The following is a 7697-nucleotide window of genomic DNA, read 5'->3' as shown; positions in this document are numbered from 1 at the left end:
TAGGTTTGTGATTGTACACGAAATGCAGCATCCACAGAATCTGTTGTTTATACGACGCTTCTTCAATGTTAGCTTCGAGTATTGTACATAATAAACGTTGGTATTGAGCCTTGCGAGTATATACATATAAGTATTAATATTTAACGATGTTGTTATTGCATCGAACGTACGTAAAATTTTCATATTTGACTTCTTTATGGGTTACAATGGTTTCATTACCAGTCATTTCCATGTAAAATCTACAACAAAAGTGTATAAAGATTGCACATTGCTTCAGTTTTAAGTATAGACATTCATCGTCAACGTTAATCATTCTAACATAAAATTAACGTTATCTACCAATGCATTTGTCATCATTTAGATTGATAACAAAAAATGATGGCAAATTAATTTGTTCCAAGTAAAGTCCAGGCATTTAATGTAAATATGTAATTTTCGTTTGGCCCGCAGTATTTGAAGTAAAATTATTAAAGTAAACTTACAATTTATTTATAAACAAAACTTTTATTTATGTGTATATAAAGAAAACACACATCTTTTATTCTTCCCTCAGTCAAACATTCCAAGAGAGCATATATAGTTGTAAGAATAAAATGACAAATTTTAAATATTTCTATTGGAACAACATAAATAATCGAATATAAAAGCATGTAATTAATTTCTATGTTTAATTATTCGCAGGTACATTTACAATCTGTTGGATGAATGGCAAAATACGAAATTTGATGACTGTTACACTTTGCACATGTAGATATACATATATTGCCGAACATTGTCATATACAGGATGACCCAAAAATGTTGAAGGTTTTGGAAGGGGTGGTTTGGGGGGTGATTTGAAACAACATTTTCGCTGAGAAAAAAGTTGTTTCAAATCACCCTCCGAACCATCCCTTTCAAGGACTTCCAACGTTATTGGAACACCCTGTGTAGTAATGGCCATTAGGTTGAGACTTATGTAGGTTATGTATTCAGATTCATTGTAATGGAGATTACGTTGAGTACTTAATAGGTTGGTACACTAACGTTACAAAACAATGAGTAAATAATACTAATTAAACTAGAGTTAAGAATATACAGGGTGTTCAAAAAAAAGCATTCAATATTTATATAGTGTATAGGGCACATTGTACCGAGTAAAAAAGTTTTAGTAAACATAGGTCCAAAGGTCAACCGTTTCTGAGATATAAACATTTTTGTTTGTTTGTATTATGATTGACTTACTACTGGGTTTTCGATATTTATAGAAGATTTTCCAAGTGTCCACCGCTCATTTCTGTACACATTTGGCATCTTCTTCTTACAGAATCGCGAACTCTCTCGAAAATCCCACATTTCTGTCGAATTATTTGACAAGCATGGTGGATTCGGTTACGTAGTTTTTCTAAGTCATTTATCGGCGTGGAATACACATGGCTTTTTAAATATCCCCATAAAAAGAAGTCCAAAGGATTTAAATCGGTGGATCGAGGAGGCCATGCAACTGGTTCTTGAATGGGAACATTCAGAACGTAATTTATAAACACTGACATAAACATCGCATGCGATGGAAGCACGTAAGTCAATCATGATACTAGCAAACAAAAATGTTTATATCTCAGAAACGGTTGACCTTCGGACCTATACACCAGTGTGTGCTATACACCATATAAATATTGAATGCTTTTTTCTGAATACCCTGTATGGATGTAAAGGTACATATTATTCATTTTTACACGGAATAGTAATAACTTTAATAATTAAAGTAAAATAATTAAAGCAGTGAATAATCAAGAAATGGATTTGCAACCCTTTTGTGTGATTCCATGGCACGGTCCTGACCGCGCCGCAGGTCGTCGGAGTCGGCGTCGATGACGGTGCGCCGACGCATCGACGATTGAAGCAACGTGCCAGGTGAAGTCGTCGCATAAGTCATTCCACGGGAAGTCGAACACTTTTTGGAATAACATCTTAGATTTTTACGAAATGTGGATATGTTATAGTTTTTCGGGATATTTAAAGGGGGAGGCCTACCTAGGACGGTCTGAAAATAGGCGCGTATTTGTGAATTTGTTGGGACAAATGAAAAATGTTCTGGTAATAAGTTTCAGGGTATTCAAAGTTTCTTAGAGCACGTATCGCAATTTTTTGTGTTAAGAGATATCATAAATCAACAAAGTTGCGGCGTTGCCCGCAGTGACAACTCTATCTCAAACCTGGGTTATCTGAAATTTTAAACACAAGCATTTCTGCATGACATATGTAATCATCCACGTACTAGCGAGAGCTTCTTTTTTATGTTTTTGTTTGTTTTTGAATTTCAAAATATCCTTTCGCATACGTTTGAATATCACTGAAGACAACAACATGTGATTTTGAAACGTATCCGATTTCGCGTGGAATGACTTAATTATTTTAACGAAATGCGATATTTTAATGGTTGTTCGTTATATTAAAAATTCGAAAAAGTGAGTATACAGTCTTATTTGTCCTCTTCAGGGCCAGATTTCAAAAAAGATGGATGTTCTGTAATTAGCTCTACGAAAATTAACTTAAGTGTCGAAGTAGTGATTAGTGTTCACTTAAATTAATTTTCATAAAACTAATTTCAAAATGTCCACCTTTTTTAATGTTCCTGCATAAAGAGGATAAATGAATCTATATTTTCATTTTCTTTTTTTAGATTTTCAAAAGTATCCGGATATAAAAACAAGAGACTCGTTTAAAACAATTTAGAAAAAAATGGTTACACAAATTTTGTTTAAACCGAACCTCATTTTATTTTATACATTTATGCCTTCACTGTAAACCCGCGAAACCTCATTTTCATTCGTTATTTAGCTCAATGGGCATAATTTTTTGAAAAGAAAGTAACACTGACGTTCAAACAGTTGTAAAACCGACAATTTTTAAAACGTTCAAAAATTCTTCGAAGTACGTTCAGGTATTGCCAAATAATACAATATATCTAAATTTCGTTAGAGTCTGATATGTTACTGCGAAAAGTGGAATGACCGGAGTTAAATGCGTATATAGCGCAGAGGATCGAAATAAATAAAATTGACGATGACGCGCGACGTGTTGTCGGGTCGCGAACGATGATCTTTTGTTTTTATGCTCGAATCAGCAATCGATTTTCCTTCCGTGATACTCGTAAACAAATTTCGCGATGGTCGAGGTCCACTCGCGCGGGGTGTTTAGTCTTGTCGACGACCGATAAGCGCCAACGCTCTTCTCCGCGATGGGAATTTCGACGCCAGATGGCAAGAGGGGAGACGTTTCGTTGCTGTAACGTCACTGAACCCTTTGTATCGTTCGAATCATCGTGATTTTGCACGCTGTTTTTCCACGTCGATGTTATTTATAAATTTTATACAAGACGGGGTCTTGAATCAAGACTCTAGATAATATCGAAAATTGATTATGATGCGATAACGTGTTGACAATTCATGCTTTCAGGAATTATGACAAGAAGTATTCTTTTTTTTTTTCTTCAATAACGTAACAAAATTTTCGTTTGCGCCACAATAGAGATCTCATTTTATCCAGCAACTTATATACAAACAATTTTTCGTATCATTAACAGTCATCGAAATATCGCGACTGTCACACTTTAGCGTGGACACCCTGTATGTAGAGGCAAGTGAACAAAGTCGGATCCCTAACTGATTTTTCTTGTATAATTTTCCTAACATTAACGATAAAATTAAATTTTCGCTGCGGGGGTCACCATCATAAAGTTTACGATGACGGTGAGCTATTATTGTGGTTCTCCATTGTGTCCACTAGCGAGCGGATCACCCTGTATAGTAGCTGGAAGGGATCTTGTGTGATCGTAAATTGAAACAGTAGTAATTACTTTATTGACGCAGGTAATTGATCCCTAGAACGACAGGCGTGTTTGCGACCCGCAGGTATACATGTCCACGTTCCAACAACGGGGCCCCAAACCTAAAAAATGTTCAGAAAACAAAGTTCCTTCGAACATTATCGCATCATAAACCTGTTGATTAAATTTTTGCGGTGAGTTGTATTAGAAGATCATTAACCTCATTTTCTTATAAATGTCTCCTCCGAGTTTTTCCAAACTGGAAAATCCATAAAACTCTTGACGATAATTGGTTAACTAAGTTCTTATCTACTACAGTTTTTTCAACAAGTAAACGGCTTTTGAATCTAATCTTTCATTTTCGGTCAGGCAGTACCAGTACCAAAGTTTACGAATTTATATTCTGTGCACTTTGATTGGTGTGTTGTTTGACCGAAAATAAGAAACAATGTTTCGATCATGGGAAAGGAATGAATTATCTTCATATAGTAATCTGTTTATCCGTTAAAGAGACAAGCGTAAATACTAGAGATTACGGTTTTGAACGGGTATTAAAATACACGGATATCCAGGTACGTACACATGCACCGAAATATACGGATACGCATACATCGAATTATTCGGGTACAGTATCCAATTATTCTTATATACAAACTTTTATGTAACAAAAGCTTTTATTTTAAAATAATGATTAATTTAAAAAAAATTGATAAGCAATGAAACAAATAAATAAAAAAAATATAAACATAAGAAGAATAAATATAACAGAATACATTTTTCAGTGTAATTTGTAAAACTTTATTTATTAGTTAAAATAACTGTTCAAGTCAACGTGCGTACCCGTGTATTTCGATGTACGTATACGTACCTGGATATCCGGGTGTTAGCGTATTTCGATACGTATCCGCGTATTAAAAATACACATATTAAAACACGGATCCATTAATTACCCGTGTACCCGGGTATTTCGATACACGTGAAGTAGAGATTTCTAGCTAAATGCACATAAAAAAGAATGAAGTCATTGAATTGTGAACCTCCTAATTCTGATATCGTACAGTCCTGAACGAAAAGATCTATCCCTGTCTAAAATGGTATTGGTTTACTAATTGCGGTCGGTTTAAGTTCCGGCATTTGACGGATTTTATGACCACTTAAGACCTCCTCCGTCGAATATACCTATCGCCAATACCTGTATACTGTTTCTTGCGTTTATTTCTCAAACGTGAGAAGGGGAGTCGTTTGGACACTTGAACGTCATAATTAGTATATTGAAGTTGACCATGCCAGGCTTGGTCATAAACGAGAAAATTATGCTCTAGAGGAAACAAATGACTCCCATTAAGTAGCCTAGATAGCACAATATAAGAACAATACATGTATATTCATTGACTCCCTTAAACGCGTTTGGGTTAATGATAAACTCTGTTATTCAGCAGTACAAAACCTATGCGCAAGAACGTTAATGTTCACCGTGGTATATTCAAGTCTTTTAAAGGATAATTAGTTACTTTTAACGGTAATCTATGTGCAATAATGTGTATTCGTGAATTCTTTGTCCATACATCATAGAAAAATAATGAAACGAGTGCATAGATATTGTCTAATAATGTATTGATGTAAGAAAACTGAACCATTTTTATGTAATAAACCTTTAATAAGTAAAATAGTATTGATATACGTTTATGTTTTGATAAGTTGTAAGAGATTGACTAGTATTTAGATTCATTTTCTCATTGTAATAACTGGATTGCGAATTTGTATGCATTTACAGGATATTTGAATGCACAAGGAACTACAAAATGCAATAATATAATAAGTAAAATAAATTCCAATTGTGGTCCAATTTTTATACGTACGTTTTCAAAGATTTTGTTTTGAATAAAAATCCACAGTCTAGTAATTTTAACACATTTTATTACTTACCGAATATTCCGAAGTCATTCGCCTATGCATTATGTGACAGGTATTTTCAAACGTGTCATAAACCTTGTACAAGTGGCGACGATTATAAAGTACAATATAAGAAGAGCTGTTATGGAGAGTCAAGTGTGCTCGACGCAAAGTGGTGTCTTTTTTAATAGAGCAGGATTGCAATATTGGAACCTATGGATCTAAACGAGTATTAGAGGACGCTATTAGACAACGAAAAACATGCCGTTCATTCGCCAAACTTCCATGATTTAAATAAATTAATCGAGTACGATTTACGTCAAGCTGTACGCGAGTTTGTAGGAAGTTTAATTGTATACAATATCACAACTTTCAGACATTTGTAAATGATTGAAAAAACGAAGACGATGGATAAATAGATTCCGCATGAGTTAACGGACAAGCATAAGATGCGATGAAGAATCCATCACAAACACCATTCGCAACTTCATCGCGACCACCGAATCTGTTGGTGCATGTTTTGATTAATAAAGTTAACTGATAACAAAAATATAGGTATTTAAATCTTTTCTACAAAGTCAGATATTTCATATGTATTGAAATGAATGTTCGGTAATGTATATTATTTTACGACGTATATTTCATTCCAGTAATCAGAATGCGCTACGTAATGGAGGAAAAAGTCAATATTGATTTATGATGATAGCTAATAATGTTTACAAAAGACGATACGTTCACACGTATAGAAGTGTATGTTTATCCTATCACATTCTATTAACAATAATAAAATAATTTTAATGAATGATTAGCATCAAAGGTTATTAACGTGGTCGAATCAAAACTTTCTCATTTGTTTGTTTTATTATTTATCTTCTATTATAATATATTAAAGCGATAGAGTCCGCCTTAGTGATCAGAATCAATGGCAATTAGTTTTGGTTTATTCATTACAAATGTGTTTACAGGGTAATTTAAGGGAAAATAGATTAAAACAAAGTTGACAAAATTGGAGTATCTTAAACATAAATCTTCGATATTTCCATTAAATTTGTGACTTTAATAGCTAGACAAATAATACACTAATTCATGTCATAAGTAGAAATGTGTTTTATATGTATGCAAAATTTGACCTCGATCCGAAATGCAGTTTTTGCGTGACATATTTGAGAAAGAACGTTTCAGGAATAATACGGTGGAAGTTTCGTGTTCAATGAACTTAAGGAGACTACACGTGATATAAACGCTTATAACTTCTGCAATTTACAATATTTTTTAGTATAACGTTATAGAAATATTATGAAGACCTTAAACAACACGAATATCCTTTTGGGATCAAGTACATCAATTAATTGCTTCTTACAGTTAAAATATACCTATTGAACAATATAAAAGTTCAATTCTTAATCCAGTTTGTTGATCCATATTCGCTATACTCATCGTCAAAATATGCGTTACAGCAAAATCGTTGGCGTACGGTTGATGGCGATTAAAACATACCGTTTACCTATAGTCGAAAACACAAATATATTAGGTTGTCCCGAAAGTTTCTTTCGCGAGTTGCACTCAATTATTTTATGTGGTCGTGTTTATATAAATAAACAATCTAATTTCATAGATATTCATGTTGTAACAGTAATGGAGCGAAATGAATCGTGCACAATTCAGTAATGTAACATAAAACATAAAATATTGTGCATGTATTACTTATTAATAAAGCGAAAGAAACTTTTGGGACAACTTAATATTTAGAAACTAGAAGTTCTTGTCTATTTTGTCTATTACTCTTTGTATATTTTTACCAAATAACTTCTGTAAAAACGTTTTGTTTATAATTTCATTCCCTGGTGAAACGTTGCATGTAACTTTTCCGCTTTAAACGAAACACCTAGCATATTCCTTTTCTGTAGTTTCATAAATATACATACTTTTCCGAGGAAAATTCAAACTCTAACCGACACGACAAATGTTAATTTGTGTTTTGAAACATTGTGCACTTA

Source organism: Hylaeus volcanicus, chromosome 6 (assembly GCF_026283585.1).
Source record: "Hylaeus volcanicus isolate JK05 chromosome 6, UHH_iyHylVolc1.0_haploid, whole genome shotgun sequence".
Lineage (NCBI taxonomy): Eukaryota > Metazoa > Arthropoda > Insecta > Hymenoptera > Colletidae > Hylaeus > Hylaeus volcanicus.
This window is presented reverse-complemented; position numbering follows the sequence as displayed.